The 17,967-nt window shown below is 38.1% G+C and overlaps 1 protein-coding gene across 4 annotated transcripts in view; it reads left to right on the plus strand.

Moving 5' to 3' along the window:
* Positions 1 to 17,967, plus strand: part of RBPJ (recombination signal binding protein for immunoglobulin kappa J region) — a 111,653-nt gene that overhangs the window by 878 nt on the left and 92,808 nt on the right. The window lies entirely within an intron of this gene.

The following is a 17,967-nucleotide window of genomic DNA, read 5'->3' on the forward strand; positions in this document are numbered from 1 at the left end:
GCTCAGTGACCTGCCACAACCCAGGCACCAGATTTCTGTCTTCATTTTTCTTTTATTATTTTTCTCACGTGTTTTCCTTTCACCTCTCTGTTTGGTCCTTGAGCACCCCCAGAGGCTTTGTCTCCCCCATCCAGTGGCTTGTTCCCTTGGCACCCCTCTTCCCCTCCCATCATCGGTTGATTTATCCACTACCCACGGTGTATGTCGGCTGAACTGTCTCAGCCCCGGGGACTCCATCTGGTTCTTCTACGTGCAGACAGGCACTACGGTTTGTTGTTGTTTTTGTGGGTCTGAGAGATGCAGGGGGATACTTAGTTTCCTCCTCGGCGCTCCTCCTCTCCGCACCCTTTTCTCTCGGGATTACAGTGTCTCCAGTTTTCTTCGCGGTCGCTTTGGGCCCGTGATTGTTTTGCTTGGAAACAGTAGCCTTGAAAAAAGATCTGGTCTCTTGGTTATTGTGCCCCAATCCCCCCCCCCCTTTGGTTTCTGACGGCCTAGGCCAAGGGCAGCTGCCGCAGCTTTGCATCTGGGTTACCTGAGGGTATTGTAGGATGATTAGAAGAGGCGCGAGGTATTTTTTTCTGTTGGTGTGAGAATAGTTTCAGATATCCATATTGGATATTCATTTGATATGTGAGTAGCAGTTAAGTGAATTTTGATGTTAAAAACTTGTGAATGTTAGGGTGGAGAATTTCAACGTTTTCTAGACTCTAAGTCTAGAGTTTAGTTACTGTATTTTACCAGCAACTCCTGCTTCGGAAGGAAAAAGGGCGGCATCCTGCTTGGGAATTTGATATAAATGTTTTACTTTTTCTTAGTCATTAGTTTACAATTATATGCTTTTGCTCTGTAAATTTATGACAATCTTTCTGCCTCATCTTTGGAACTGAAATGAGGAAAGCGCTTAAGAGGGCAGTTTCTGGTTGATGAATACTGCTTCTAGAATCTTTGTGGAATGCTTTAAGCAGACGCAATTGAAGACATTTAAGTAATAGCCTTAAGTAAGGTAAAGGCACTTCTAATGTCAAAGGAACTTTAAATTGTTCAGAGTTCTTATTGTTATGGTAATTTAAAAGCTTGGGGTTGTGTGTGGGGGTGGGGGGAGAGTGGTGTGGTGTATTTAAGCGACCTGAATATTCTGGTGCAGGGAATAAGAGGTATTTGATTTACCAGGATTACTAGACTGAATATATTGTTCACGAATTCTCCCCTCCTCCACTAGTTGATCACTACTTTTAGAATATAGGTTACCCATAAAATCCTTTGGAGTGTCATTTCATTTATAAAGCTCCACGTAAAATGCTACTAGTAGAGGATATACAAGATTTAGTGTGAGGGACGTTGATGGAAAGCATTTTTTTTTTTTTTGAAGTCTGACTAGAATTAGTAGTTTGAATTTTAATTAATGGAAAAATCATGTTTCATGATTGATATATGAAGTTTTTGTGAAAATTTGCAGTTTGGGTTTGATGAGTGGATTTTGCCAATAATCATTTGTCTCCCTTGTTCTTAGTGCATAATCATTCTTTTGAAGGGAAAATCGTGTTGATTCTGACTGTAAGCAAAGTGTAAATACCGTGTAATAAGGGAAGATATTTTGCTCTGGCTTGTGTATATAAGAATGATCGCACAAACACCATAAATGCAACTTGTACAATTCTAGTTGTATTTTTTGTTTGTAAATTGTATATGACCTTTATTTCATGACCAAATAAAACAAAGCCTTTACTAAATTATATCAAACAGCAACATATTTAGATACATACTAGATGAGTGGTGGTTGGGAAACTTTCATTCTGATTATTGACTATTAAAGTTTTAAATTTATTGTCCATGTGTATTGCAGATGGGTCTATGGAGAGTATATTTTCAGGAAAAAATGTGACACTCACTTGCAGTATTTTCAGATCTATTCTAATATATGCTTCTAGATATTAGGTTTTAAGCAGCTAGTTTGTTAAAAAGTTATGTATTATCCTATAGCCGCAGATTTCTATTAATGTCTTTTAAGTGTGTAAGATAAAAAAAATGGTTTGGGGGGGAAGCCACACTTGCCAGCTGTAATTCATTAAATAATCTTTGGCACTCTGGATAAGGTATTAGGGGAAAAAATGTGTTTGCAAGTTCTTACAAATCTTAATTCTAGTATTTAATCATTTTTAAAAATAAATTTGAAAACCTGAAACTTGGCTTTAAAGCATTATTTTGCATTTTGCTTCCTTCTAATACTAAATTTCATGTTATTTCAACTAGGGGCAGTATTTTCTCATGGATTGACTAAAAGTTGTTATTTTTGGCATTTGGCTTTGTGATTATTTCCAAGTTACTCTACTTCCCCTGGGCCAATTTCCTAACTATGTAGTAAAATGGGAATTGTTAATAACTTGCCACATCTGCACAGGATTGGTGTGCCTTAGGATTTGCAGAGAGCATCCTTGAATGAAAGGTGTGGTTAAAGTCTAGGAATTGTTACTGAAATAAGCTGATGTGAAGTAGGTCATATTTTATAGGAAGTCAAGTAGGAGGTTATGAACTAAGTTCTTGGAAAGTCATAGTGGGATGAAAAAAACCCAAATATGTATTATAGTTTGAGTAATAAAACAGATACATTTCCCACCTATAAGAGGGAGAGGGATAAGTAAACAAATTACAGAGTGGTATTTGTGTGTGAATGTGTGCACGCTTGTGCATGTGTGTGTTGTGTAAGAGATTGAAGATATGTCAAAGTCAAATGAAATAACACGTTGTAAAATTATGGGATGCTTTTCCTCTATTGATTTGTTTTCTGCATGTAGTAGTTGTTTTAAAAAATAGTGGCACAAACTGTTTTCGCTAGATTTTAGGCCAAGTCTGTTAATAGTAATGACTAGTTATAAATATGCCTTATATTATTTAACACTTTGCCAGTTACTCTCAGAAATATTTTCTAAAAACCAGGACTATAAATTCAGACTTGACCCTTGGCCTAGGGAAGTCTTTTGCATTTGGGGGACACTCGATAGATATTTATTGAACAAACGAAACCTGTTGCTTCTCTATTCCTGGCAGATGATATCATGTCCCAACTAGCTTCTCACTGCAGGTTTCTGAATTCCTTTCTCAAACTAACCCTTTACCTTTAAACAGTAAGAACTGGTAATTTTCCCTCCTGGAATATCTCTTGAATCTGTCTGTCTCATCCTCACTGCCACAGTTCCTGCTATCATCATTTCTCACCTGGATTACTGCAGGCATTGACAGCTCCTCCTTCCTCTTTCTGGTTCTAGACTCACCCCCTTTGTCCAGCTTCCACAGTCTTTCTAAAGAGTAAATCTGATCATTTCACTCCTTAATTTAAAAACCTTTCAATGGCTCCCCCTAGCAGCCTTCATTAAGAGAGGCAATGGAGTGGAGAGTTTATGAGCTCGCAATTAGGATTTAATCTGAATTGGATTCCAGTTCTGTTTCTGCTACTTAAAACCTGTAACATTGACAAGTGATCCAACCTCTCCTTCCCTCTTCCATCAATTGCAAGATTATTCTTAGCTCAATGGGTTGTTGTGAGGATTAAATGCAAGAAAACATTTAGTAGGATATCAGGCACATAGCAAGTGCTCAAAAAATGTGGGGCTGGCCTGGTGGTGTAGCGGTTAAGTTCTCGTGCTCTGCTGTGGCTCCCCGGGGTTCGCAGGTTTGGATCCCAGGCGTGGACCTATGCACCGCTCATCAAGCCATACTGTGGCAGCGTCCCACATACAAAAGAGAGGAAGATGGGCACAAGTGTTAGCTCAGGGCTAATCTTCCTCATCAAAAAAAAAAAAAAAAAAGAGCTGGCGTGGCATATAGCTTCGTAACTACTTCATTTACTTTTTCTCCAGCTGAACTGTTTGCCTTTCTTTCCTTTCGTTTTCAGTGCTCCAGCCATATTTAAGAACTTGGAATTCCCTGTGTGGGCTCAGCAGTTTAATGCCTCCCTGTGCATGAAAAGTGCTGGTGTTAGTGCGTTATTATTCCAGACTTGGGTCTGAGGATATTCTAACTGGATCCACCAAGCTGAGTTCAGTGCCCCTCCTGTGTGTTCTTAAAGGACCCAGTATAATTTTCTTGGACGTGTCATACTGAATTGTAATTGTCGGTCACACCCAAAGGCATTTAGTTACTTGGTGGCAGATATTGTTTTCTTCTTAATCATTTATATATTCTTATACTCAAAAGGTTTTTTGAACCAAGGACTCAGAGTACTTTGAGACCTTCATGCAACATGATTCATGTAGGCAGAATTTGTTTATGTGTGTGTGTGTATGTGTGTGTGTGTGTATATATATATATAATTTTGATTCTGTAGGAAATTTAATTGCTGAAGTACCCAAAGGAATTGCTATTTTCAGCTACAGGCAGTCTCTTAGACCCTGAGAACATTGTAGTAAGACTCTTAGGCAGTAGTTCCTTTTGGATTATTAGAAAATACTATATTGTTTGTACAAAACTGACAAGCTTAAATTTCACGTTTTGGGTTTTGTATGGTTGACTGTCAAATGTTTCTCAAAAGGTTCCATTATTTTTAAGTGATTTAAGTACTACTTAGATGCGTAGGCATGTACTTAAATCTTAAGACACTATAGATTGCTTTCTTTTGGGATACACAACATTGAACCAAATAATGAGTTGATAATCTTCAGGGAGACTGAGGTCTTGTGGACAGATACTTATAGATAATTTCTCTATCTGAGAGGTAGAAGCTTCAGGTTCTACCTCTATCAAATAAGGAGTGATCATTTTGTTGCGTTTATCTGCCAGGCACATTGTCACTATCAAGTAAGGTAAAATATGTGAAATTATAAAGGTCAAATAAAACAATGTATATGTAAGTGAGTTGTAACTAGTAAAGCACTCTATACAAATATTTTAGTTATAACAATCAGTTTCTTTTGGTAACCTTCACAGGCAGGGTTCAAGATGGATTTTTTATATTGCAGCCTGTGGTGTGTGGGTCATGTTGTAGGAAGGCAGCAGTGTAGTATTTAGTGCAGAGGACCACAGCCCTTGAAATATGTGCCTTGGCATTTTGAGCAGACATATTTGGTAAATTAGTGCTTGAACATGGATGTTGTCATTGAGCCACCCCCAACTTTTTGGGGTCTACTTCTTACTGCTCTCTTCTCTGCTAGGACAACCGTAATAATGTAGGAATGTTGAATGCCCAACTGCTACCATCTCTCAGACACCCTGCCCACAGTTCTGAATGCCTCGTAGGCCTGGCACAACCTCATAGTGTCACTTACGCCTCATTAGGCCTGCTTCTGCTTCAGGGAGTGAAATGATATCCTAATGGTGTGAGAAGGGTGATGTATTTCCTGAACATAACTTACTAGTGGGGAAAAGGAAGCATCGGAGGCACTCTGGATGGTTTGTGTAAGTGGTAGTAATTACCTATCTGTATAAATACTTAGGTAGGTTTGTTGTGTTGAGACAATGCATAGTGAGAAGCATGACTTTTTCAGTCAGATTGGTCACGTTCAGGGCAGTCTTGGGAATATTTACACTATTTTAAGTTTAAAAAAATGAAAAGAGGGGCCGGCCCGGTGGCGCAAGCGGTTAAGTGCGCGCGCTCCGCTGCGGCGGCCCGGGGTTCGCTGGTTCGGATCCCGGGCGCGCACCGACGCACTGCTTGGTAAGCCATGCTGTGGCGGCGTGCCATATAAAGTGGAGGAAGATAGGCACCGATGTTAGCCCAGGGCCGTCTTCCTCAGCAAAAAAAGAGGAGGATTGGCGGATGTTAGCTCAGGGCTGATCTCCTCACAAAAAAAAAAAAAAAAAAAAAAAAGATAGAAACCGCTACTTTTTAGGCGTCCTAAGTTGCAAAAGCCTTGCAGTGAAAGTGCCGCACCTGTTGGATGTGAGGTGGAATATGCTAGAAAATCAAGTTAACCCTTTTTAATTCCCCTCTCATGCTTCCTTTTCTGTATTCAATAGTTTTGACTTGGCCTCAGAGCTATTTTTTGTGTGTGTGCATTGTTAATTAGATGATAGAATTGTAAATGAAGAATATATATGTATAAGAATAGTTGCTCATGAAAAATTTATATAATGAAAAATGTTTATGACTTTATGAAACTTACTTTTTATTAGTGTAGTAAAGATTGTGTTATGTAACTGCAATATTAGTTGCCTTATAAAGTGTAGAACCAATGTTGTGGATTTTTTTTCTTTATTATAAACAACTTATTGTGGAACTAGTCTAATTTGCTCCAGAACATACGGGCTTTAGGCTGGTTTGCATAATTGGAAAAGGATATTTGTTCCTTTTTTGGAAAACTGCAGACCCCCTAAGATCTTGCTTTATTTTGCCAGCATACTTTTTTTTTTAAATGGGCTATATTTTTTTAGAGCAGTGTTAGGTTCACAGCAAAATTGAGGGCACAGTACAAGAGATTTCCCATGTACTCCCCACCCCCCCCATAAATACTGTAGCCTTTTCCATTATCAGCACCCCCTAGCAGAATGTTACATTTGTTAAAAGTGGTGAACTTTCATTGACACATTATTGTCTCCCCAAGTTCTTAGTTTACATTAGGGTTCACTCCCGTGGTGTACATTCTATGGATTTGGACAAACGTGTAATGTATCTACAAATGTATCTACTGTTGTATCACACAGAGTAGTTTCATTGCCTTGAAAATCTTCTGTGCTCTGCCTATTCATCCCACTCTCCTCCCTAACCCCTGGCAACCACTGAATTTTTTATTGTCTCCATAGTTTCCAGCACACTTTTTCAAATTATTTAACTTTGGGTTTGAGTGTGAGAAAATTTTTTGTGTAAAATTATATAGTTCTATACAAAGCTCCTGATCCATACAGTAACTGCAGGAAGTAGAAACATTGAGGTCCCCAGATATGAAGGAAGGGTTAAGGGAAATGAAGAGTATAACCATGCTTTAGTGGTTCTCCTTTATAATTGCTTTAATAACAGTATATTTATTAAAGAAACAGTTGTTGAGTGCTTACTAGATATGACACTGTTATGTACTGGTCTTATAAAGATGGCTAAGAAATGGTCTGGTGAAGCTTATGATTTAGTGGAAAGTACACAGATAATTATAATGTAGGAGATTATGTGCTGTAGCAGATGTATCGTGGTGGGAACATAGAGTTGTGAATCTCTTTAATTGGAGGAGAGTTTGTAGAAAAGGTGAAGAGTTAATAGGGAGTGGTAGGAAATAAAACTGGAAAGGGGTTGGGGGCCTCCTGGAGGACCTTGAGTGCTAAACCAAGGATTTGAATATCAATCAGGGATATTGCTGAGTGGGAGGGGGGGATGACCAACATTTTTGAAGAGGCTGAATGTAAACAGTGTAGAATAGACTGGAATTGATGGAGACCATAAGCAATATATAATCGAGGTCTAATCTTGGTGGTAGGCCTAGGAATGGAAAGACAAAGCAGCTCTTTCTGAGGCAGGGTGGTATAGGCAGCTTTGGAATCAGTGCACTGTCTCTAAAAGAGATCTGTGGCTGTGAGCATATTACTTAGAATCTAAGTCTTTCCTTTGTCTAAAAAATGGGAGAAAATAATACTTTATGGTATTGATGTGAGGTTTAAGTGAGAAAAGGGATACAAAATGCCTAGCTCAGTTCTGGGAGTTGTAGGTGCTCAATAAATAGATCCTCCCCACCATCATCACCCCCTCCCCTTTCTGGAGTAGAATTTAAAGATAAGATGGGGGTGCATGGGTGTGGAAGGGAAGGTGGGGAAAGGAATGATTGAAACCTGGGAGATGAAGTAATTAGAAATTAGGAAAGTCTGAGTGAGGTGAGCAGGTATGACAAAGTGCTAAACCTAACAAAGTGTTTTTGTTTCTTTTAGCTTTTCAATGAATGCTGAATACTTATTTTTGCGTACTTATGTAACATTTAACATTGTTCTGTAATTATATAAACATTCTGTATTGATTATCTATTTATCTCTCTGTCTGTCTGATCTGTCAACAAGCTCCATAAGACCAGTATTTACTTATCTTGCATAATTAATGGAGAAAGTGCTGTTGGCCAGTGTGTCACTTGCTGGGTGAAGGAATATGGCTTGAATGGATTTAATAATATATAACACTTGCCACTAGGTGGCACTTAGTCTAAATGATAAGGCTGATATTCAGCATAGATTGTTTTTTCTACATAGAACCCATAGAGAAACTGAGTCTTGGATTATGTTCAGCTTTCTGCCATTTCTGGACTATACTTTTTCTTTCTTTTTTTTTTTTTTTTTGTGAAGAATATCAGCCCTGAGCTAACGTCTGTGCCCATCTTCTCCACTTTATGTGGGACATCACCACAGCATGGCCTGACAAGCGGTGCATCAGTGCGCGCCTGGGATCCGAAGCTGGGCCGCCAGCAGCGGAGCTCAGGCATTTAACTGCTATGCCACGGGGCCAGCCCCTGGACTATACTTTTTATTTTTTATTTTTATTTATTTATTTGTCTATTTTAATTTTTTACTTATTTATTTTTGTTTCCCCCAAAGCCCCAGTAGATAGTTGTATGTCATAGCTGCACATCCTTCCAGTTGCTGTATGTGAGACACGGCCTCAGCATGGCCAGAGAAGCAGCACGTTGGTGCGTGCCCGGGATCCGAACCCGGGCCACCAGCAGCAGAGCGCGCGCACTTAACCGCTAAGCCACAGGGCCGGCCCTGGACTATACTTTTTAAAGTGAAATATTAAACATATAGCAAATAGAAAACTCAAGGTGTTGAAAAATAGAAAAGCATAATGACATTAGAATATGTCGTATAGAAAGAAGCTGAAGGGAACCTCAGAGAAGTTCACAAGTGACCAAATTCTCCATCTCTGAGTGTATTTAAAGTGAAGTCTAGTGTTTAGATATTAGGCCATGGTTTTTCTTGTTAAGATTATATGGATTGCTTTAAAGGAGGAGACTGGGAATTTGTTTCTTACTGGATTTGATGAAAGTTGATGATGAAGTGTCATCTGTAGGGATACTGGACTGTTATTCTGTGTTCTCTTATTTATATTCTGGTATATTGTGCTCTCCCTGTTGTGGAGTAACATACCTTAGAATGTAGCTACATCCTGTGTGACAAGTGTTATAGATTATTAAATCCATTAGATACAGGAAACTTCAGAGCTAGAAAAGACCTTGCTAGTCATATGTTCTAAAGTAACCACTCAAGACACAGACAGATTGAATAATTTATAGTTAGTGAATGGCTGGTGGAGAGACATTCAGTGACTGAGCTGGGACTAGTTCCTGGTTGTTTTTTTGGGGGGAGACTTATTCTGGTCTTTTACTCTTTTCTATTTATTTATACCATTCAACTGCCTTTTAATGTTCCATGTACTTTGCTTTTATATATGTATAGTCTTTTTTTCCTATTTGTGTGGATTTACACCAAAAATACAAATCTTACAGCCCCAAGCCTGGTTGGTGGAGTGCTGCTGCCAGAGTTGCTTAATAAACAGCTCAGAGCCTGCCTGTTCTTTCCTCCTTTGCTCTTTCCCCTGTTCTTGATGCTGCTTGTGTTCTGTCTTGTATTTCTTACTGACTAGCGTGGCCCCTTTGAGAACACATTTGTTCTCACCGCACACCTCCTCACCCACTCTACTTTAGTTGCCCCTAATCAAGAACTGCCTGTCAGTTCTACCTGTCAGTTACCCCGGCTCACTCCAGTCCCTAGCTTCTTAGTTCTGCCACCTGCACTAAATTGCAGCTGGCTGTTTCCCAGTCCTCTGGAGGAGAAAATGGAAGGACAGAAGAGGAGATTGAGAAAAAAAAAGACTGTCATATAGGGTAGGAGGCCACAACTTGAAATTTTATACTGAAAGATGGGCTGGTTTATGAACCTGATGATTTTCATACAGTGATTTTTCTAGTGTATATGCCAAGACAGTATTACTCTCAACTATGATTGATTCAGTCTGTCACCTGTGCTTATCCAAATGTCTAGGAAGTGAATTAAATCTTATTTCAACATTCCAGAGATGATAGTGATAGTTTTGGTAATTTACTTAGAGCTTATAATAATGAGTGTCATTATTTGATTATATGGATAGTACTGAATTAGTGGGAGTTGCCTCTTCACTATTATAATGTTAAAAAAACAAACCTGGATAGCTGTAGTTTTTTAAGTTTATTTCATAATTATTGGTAAACAAGCCATTCTTCATCCTGGCCTTCTCCCACAATATACGATATGATATGTACATTTTACATACAAGATTTACTGCATGTCATTCATGTAAACCTACTTTCGTAGCTGTAACTCCTGGAAGTCTTCAGTTGGTATATTAAATATCTTTTAAATTACGTTAGAATTTAAACTCACAGGGTAGCTTAGGTGTGCAGTTGATTTATTTTTTTGTTTCATTTTTAGCTTGTTTCTATAATTATTTCAGGGAAGTGACTATCTTGATGTGGAGTTTTTCTTAAGAGTTAATGTCATTTCTATACACTCATCTTGATTATTTTTCTGATTGGAAAAAGATGTTATAAGAAATTCAAAAGTTATTAAATATATCATGTGAAGTGAGCCGCTGTAGTCTTCCACCAGGAAATTAACTACTGTTAACAATTGGGTGTATATTTTTTAAGTTTTTTTTTTTAATGTAAATGCTAGCATTCTGTTTTATATTTAAAATGTCAGTAGTTTAGCAAACATTAAGGGGATTAGGAAACTGACATTTTATTGAGTGTCTCTTGAGTCTTCAACTACACTGTGAGGGAGATAGTATCTCCATTTTATTAATAAATAGTCTGAGGGTCAGGGGGTTAGTAATTTAACTCAAGTTCACCCAGCTTTTCCTCTCCCTTTGCCACTGTACTACCCTGTACAGACAGAGCTTTTGTTTATTGCTCCATCTAAGTGGTAATCACCTGAAAGCTTCCAAACTCACTGCTAGGTGGCAAGACAGTCCTACATGTAAGTCAGTCTAATACAAGGCTTTAAGGAAAAGATTATATTCTTCCCTATTAGATTACTTTAAAAATAAATCTGTTTTCTAGAAATGTATTCAAAGCTACACTTGACTAGACTTTGAACTCAAAAGGTTCTCTGAAGTAGCATTATTTATCTTTAAAATTTGAAATAATCTTGTCAGGTACTTGTAGGATGTTCCATCAGTTAATCCTCCTCCACTTAGTATTTTCAGTTTTTTTTTAATCATCTTATTGTTTTTCTTCCTAAAGACCAATTATGAGGTCTTTTAATTGTTTTGTATACACGTTGTATGGCCTTGGGCAAGTTAGGTAATTGCGTTGTAATTTAAGTTTCCCCTTGTGTAAAATGGAGAGCATTATCTCAGAGTTCTTGTGAGAATCAAGTATATGTATGCAAAGGGGCTGCCAGACTAGGTCTGGTCTGTAAGAATTGCTTAATGTTGATTTCCCTTCTTACCTCTCATTCAAGTCACTGCCATATCTTATCTTTACCACTTGTCTCATTTTTATGTTCCCGTTTGGTTTGTGTTACATGTTAAAATCTGGTTTTCACCCCAGGTCATCAGTAACCTTTCAACTGAATCCCAAAACCTCATTTCAGTGATCAACGTATTTAATTTTTCTGCATCCTTTGTTTTTGTGGACCATGATGTCTTTTTTTGTGTGTGTGTGAGGAAGATCAGCCCTGAGCTAACATCCATGCTAATCTTCCTCTTTTTGCTGAGGAGGACTGGCTCTGAGCTAACATGTATTGCCAATCCTCCTCCTTTTTTTTTCCCCAAAGCCCCAGGAGATAGTTGTATGTCATAGTTGCACATCCTTCTAGTTGCTGTATGTGGGACATGGCCTCAGCCTGGCCGGAGAAGTGGTGCGTCGGTGCGCGCCCGAACCCGGGCCGCCAGCAGCGGAGCGCATGCACTTAACCGCTAAGCCACAAGGCCGGCCCCATGATGTCTTTATTCTTGACTAACAAGACGCTATCTTTATCTTTTGCACATTCCATCTTTTCTTTGCTACCTATGCCTCCTCCAGTCTTAAATATTGTAGTTTGCAGTCTTTGTCTTTCTATTCTTGTCTTATGTATTCTTTGATTTTATCTCTGTATCATCAACTAAGATGTTTAGATCCATATTTCTAAAACTCCTACTGATTGTTCTCTAGGCCCCTAAACTTGATTTTTCCAAAAACAGTTTGTTCTTTCCACCACCTAGACCTGTTATACCATGCAATAAAATAGGCTTGATATCTGTTATTAGTGCCATTGTCCGTCTAGCTGCCACAGGTAAAGGTGAACTTTAGAATCTTCCTCATTTCCTTGCACTCTCTTATTTTCTTACTCTGTTAATGACCAGGTCTTCCCCTTTCTGCTTCCGGATTTCTTGTCTCAGATATTCTGGGCTCTTCTCTACTTGCTCACTGCCATTGCTTTATTCTCCAGGCCTCCTTCATCTCATAGTTGAACTATTATCACAGCCTTGTCAACCCCCTCCCCCTCATCGCTTCTTTCTTTAGTCTGTGATTGTTGGTGCTTTGTTAGTATACACCTGATAGTATTTGGGGGTTTGTGGGGCTACTTGGTTGACCTAGTTTTGTTGTAAACAGTGTCCATAGATTTTGATTTTGCTGTCTAGTTGCTCTGTCTTTTATGTGGGAGAGATTGAAAACTATGCTGCTGCCACCACCATCCTAAAATCCTGTCTGAGTTTTAAGAAAAAGTCATCAGACAATGCATGTTAATTGTAAACTGAATCAATATCAAGTAAATAAGATAGTTCCTCTACACACCTAAATCCCAACCCCCAGAGATATGCAGTGTTTACAATGGGATGAGTAGTCTTCCAAACTCAAAATTAATTCTTCTTGCCATGCTTGTCTTTGTTTCTTACGCGCTGAGAAAGGGAAAGTCATGGTTGCTATTTTTATGAAAGATTCTTTAAAAATGAAAGTAAACTTTTTTTATTTATATTAAAGGATAGAATTCAACGTCTTTAATGTTGACTATGGATAGTTCATATGCTACGTATATTTTTTTCTGATAACAAAAATAAAATAGAAAAAGGGGAAAAAATTATAATTCTACCAAATTAAACACAAGTAACATTTTAATGTATATTTGAAAAACATTTCTTTTCAAAAAATGTTTTATCACCCGCCACCCCCAAAAGTAGTATGTAGATGTTTTGTAAAAAAAAAAGCCCGAACAGTAAGTGTAGAGAGTAAGGAGCGGTGCCTCCTTGCTTCTGCCCCCGAGATGGTCTTTGTTTAGTGTGTGTATGGTTCTTTCATACTCCTATAAAATGCATTTACGTGCATATGTAATCTTTTTTTATTCCTTCCCTTCTGTTTCTCCTTTCTTCACATAAATTGGATCATACCAATTAAACAGCATGTTGTTCTTCAGCTGTCTTGAGAACATATTTTTTGTGTAGCTCTGGGTGTTAGTAGGTGTGGCACCTCATTATTCTTAATGACTGCTTTGAGGTAGTTTGCAACTTCTCATTTTGTGTTACTTTCATGAACACAGATGTGCGTGTGTGAAGATATCTAAAACCTGGATGATTTTAAGTGGAGTCACTGTATTTTCGTCTGTTTATTGGCCGTTTGTGTTTTTCTTGTGAATTGTATGTTTATAGCTATCCATTTTTCTGATGAAATAAATGTCTTTTTCTCATTTTTTAAATAACTTTTATTTTCCAGATAATATTTTGTCAATTTTATATTAAGTATTTTCTCCTAGTTTTTCATTTGTCATTCAGTTTTGTTTATTGTCTTATAGGAGTTTAAAATTTTTATGTAGTCAAATTTGTAGTTTTTTCATTGGCTTTCTGTTTTGCCTATTTTCCTCACCCTAAGATTATGAAAGCATTTTTGTATGCTTTTCTTGTATGTGTTCTTTTGCAATTCAAAAAAGGATTTATCTCTTTAACCCTTCTGGGAGGTTTTTTTCCCCCTGTGTATTATGTTATGTAGGCTCTAACCTTATTTTTTCCAAATGTATAACCAAGTATACAGCATTTGTTGTCGTATACTCAATCGTTTCTGTCTTCCTTTCTATTGATATAGAGCTGTGGTTCTTAAAGTGAGGTCCTCAGACCCCCAAGTAACTGGATAATCTGGGAACTTGTTAGAAATTCAAATTCTTTCTTTCTTTCTTTCTTTGCTGAGGGAAATTCGCCCTGAGCTAACATCCGTTGCCAATCTTCCTTTTTTTTTTTTTTTTTTAAATGTGAGCCACCGCCACAGCGTGGCCACTGACAGATGAGTGGTGTGGTTCCATGCCCAGGAACCGAACCCAGGCCACCGAAGTGGAGCACACTGAACTTTAACCACTAACCACTCAACCATCGGGACTGGCCCAGAAATGCACATTCTTTTGCTCCACCCCAGACTTCCTGTATCAGAAGCTCTGGAGGTGGGGTCCGACAGTCTGTTTCAGCAAGCCCTCCAGATGATTCTGATGCCTGCTGAAGTTTGCAAATCACTATGAGAACTCCTCTGCTTGTGCACTAGATCCTATCCCTTCTCAGCTACTCTAGGACATTAGACTAGCCAGCTAGCCTTCCCTCTCTCTGGTCTCAGTTTTTACCTTTCTACTGAAGCATTCTTGATAGTGTACAGACATGCTGTTATTTCTCCTCTGGGGTCCACACTCCCCTCTAGTTCCCTATTTCTCTTTTCCTCTTTGCAGCAAACTTCCTATGAAGAGTTCTTTCCATCTCCAGTTACTTTCGCCCCATTCTCCCTAAACCTACTTCAGCCAGGCTTTTGTCTCCACCACTCCAACGAAACTGTTCCTCTCAAGGTTACCAGTTCCATTCACACAGGTGAGTGGTCAGTTTTTTCCGAATGTTATCTGACTTCACTTCATCAGCAGCATTTGGTATCTTGGATCACTCTCTTCTTGTTCAACCATTTTTTTCATTTGGCTTCTAGGATTCCACACTCCTGTTTCCCCATAGATTTTGGCACCTTTTTCTTGCTCTCCTTTCTAGTGCTTTCTTATTTTACCACATTTATCCAGCTTTTTATCCCTTCTGTGCTATTTCCCTGTTTTATTTTTCTCACTTGAATGTATCAACTTCTAAAAATATGTGTTATTTGCCTTTTTATTTTATCTTTCTCTCCTCCACTAGCATATAGTGCTTGGTACATAGTAGCTTCTCAGTAAGTATTTGTTGAATGAATGAACAAACGAAGTGTTATAACATCACTTTTTGAATGCTCTGTCCTTTTCCCGCTGATTTGAAATGCTACTTTTGCTATTATATGTTATACTTATAAAGTTTTATGGGCCCCCTGGTATTAATACAGATTCATCTAATGTGTTTTAAATGTAATCTGTTACCTGACTGTGGTGTTCAGTAGCCTTGAGGTCTGTTGTTGCATTTAGCCCATGCTGTTGTCTGGTGAGGAAGGTAGCGTTACTCTGGTTTACAGAAACTTAACCTTAAACTTCACCTGCTAGTTGGTGGGAGAGCTGGAATTCAAACTCATGTCTCGGGATTCCAATTCCATTGCCATAAATATCTAGTGATTGTATAATTTAGTATGTTATAATGCTTCTGGGCATTTATTTCTCCTCTTTCATGTGATACCCCCCCCCCCCAAATGCGTGGTTAACCCTGAGTCGTTCATCAGCACATGATTGGCTGTGCTCACTAACCAGAGGAGCCACTTCCCTCAGTCCGGGCACAGTATAGATCTGAGGCAGGAGGGTAAAGTTGGACAGGAAATTGATGTATGTGGAATTTTTAAAAAAAGACTTTATTTTTTAAAATAGTTTTATGTGGGATTTTGCCTCTGCATCTCAGTATACAGTTTTAGAAGAAAGATTGTGGAAAGAGCACAGGCTAGTGGTCAGGAAACAGATTCTGTTCGATGCTAATTTGGTGATATCTGTGCTGTGCTTTTTTTCAGCGTAAATGGTGTCTGATCTAGGCATTAAGTTAAACATGATACTGTATGTGTCAGCTTAGAAAATGATTCTAGCACCATATAAATGAAATGTATCGCTATTAAGAGTGACTCAAGAGTCTCATGTTTTTGGTACTCTAGATGCATTCATTCTTTTTATTATACTAGAGTACTTTTAATTTTGTTTTGTGTAAAACTGTTTTATAAATGTCATTTTAAAGTTTTTGCTGTCAGATTTTGTTGTTTTTCTAAGTAAGACAGCAGCTGTGGATGTGGCTTAAAAACTGATGAGCATCTACAATGATGAGCCTTTATGGAGCAATGAAAGGCTGCTTATAAATTGTAGCCACGGTTGCAATGGATTCTGTGTTTGTTGTTTGTGAATCCCTAAGGTTGAATGTGTTTTGAGGGGGGTGAATTAGGATAGTACAAACTGAGAGTGTGTTTCTATTGTGGTCATCTTTGAAACAATCATTTCTGCTACTGCTTTTTCTTTCTTATAACTTTGAAAGAATTTGGAATACTTTGCTTTACTGTTTTGATTCTTTCTCTAAACGTATATGTGTAAAGGTAAATTGTAATTTTAAGATGTTTTATGGGCATGGTTTCAGTCATCAAATATTTTTGCTCTTGGCAGCTACTGTGTGTAGTAGCACCTGTGGATGACGCTTTACCTGCATCTGCTGTCCAAAGCTGTAAACACTGGGTTGTGTGGAACTAAATATTTTCTGTTTGGTATGATTAGCTCATACTGGTAGTTTTAGGCACGGTACATATACCCATTTTTACTTCAAAAGTGTGTGGGTTTTAATATGTTATTGAGCAGATCCAAATAGTTAACTATAAATTATTAATAGCAGTTTTACTCTGAGATATTCAAGACCATACCTAGAGCTGAGCTACAAGAAATCAAAGAGCTGTGTTATTTTTTATGAAAATATGTAGAAGATAAATTTCTCAAATTAAAAGAATTCCAGAAAATGTTTATTTCATAAAACAAAGGGGAGGGTGGAAGACCAGTAGTTGAAACAAACGAGGACCCCTGACTAACCCCGCCACTGTATATGGGGTTATGGTCAGTGCTTTGCCGGTCTTAGGGTATATATTTGCAAAGTTTGGGACTATTTATATATTTAAATCATCACGACAGATGCACTTTATTTGTAAAGGCAGTGCCTAACGTGCTTCCTGATCGTAAATTGTTGAGTATTGAACATATTCAAAAAGTACAGGTTGAATATGCTGGTAAAATTAACTTTTTTTTTGGTTAAATATAGTCTCATTCTTCCTACTGATTTAGAAGAGTTAACTTTGACAGTAACATCTGTTCTTTTATTGTGTGTGGCATATTTTCAGGAGGATTTTGTGCATGTTAAAAATAACAATTTTTGTGAATTGTAGTTATTATCCACAGTCACTTTTAGATATAAAAGCATTCCCAGTAAGTTACTTCTGATTCATAACCAAATTTTAGCAGAGCAGATGTAGACTGCCAATGGAATAATTAGCCAAAAAATATTAGGGCGTTAGAGAGCCCTTTGTGAAACATTTAACTTTAATTTCTTGGCCAGTTTACATGAATAATTAAAGTTTTGAGGCAGTTAAAATTTCTTTTCTTCTCTTGGGATTTCACAGTTGTCACTGATAGCTGTAATCACTAGGGAAGTAGCAATATTATTTCTATCAGACAGATGGCTTTTCTAGCACTGGTCCCTGACGGTGCCTGCTGAGGTTCATGTTTATGTCGGATAATTGGTATACTTTTGGAAGATCACACCTGATAATAGAATATGATATAGATATTAAAGTGCCATAGTGAACTTGAGAACTTCCAAAAGTTCTGTATATAGTTCCAATGCTCTTGGGGAGGGTATCTGTTCCTGTGAGAGGAATCACCTAGTAGTGGATACTAATGCCTCAGCTGTCCTCTCAGGGATTCCTCTTCTACTTCTTGACTTTTTTTTAGCTGTGCCATCAATGTGCTATTTTCCATTTTGCTTAGTCAGATGACCAGGCCATCCAGTGCTTTGAGGCATTGGTAGGTTGTTGTTAGGATTAAGGATAGGTTTCCATTGTGTATGAGGAAGATTTTCAGACTACAGTGATGCAGGGGTTTACAATTACA

This window comes from Diceros bicornis, chromosome 8 (assembly GCF_020826845.1).
Source record: "Diceros bicornis minor isolate mBicDic1 chromosome 8, mDicBic1.mat.cur, whole genome shotgun sequence".
Classification (NCBI taxonomy): Eukaryota; Metazoa; Chordata; class Mammalia; order Perissodactyla; family Rhinocerotidae; genus Diceros; species Diceros bicornis.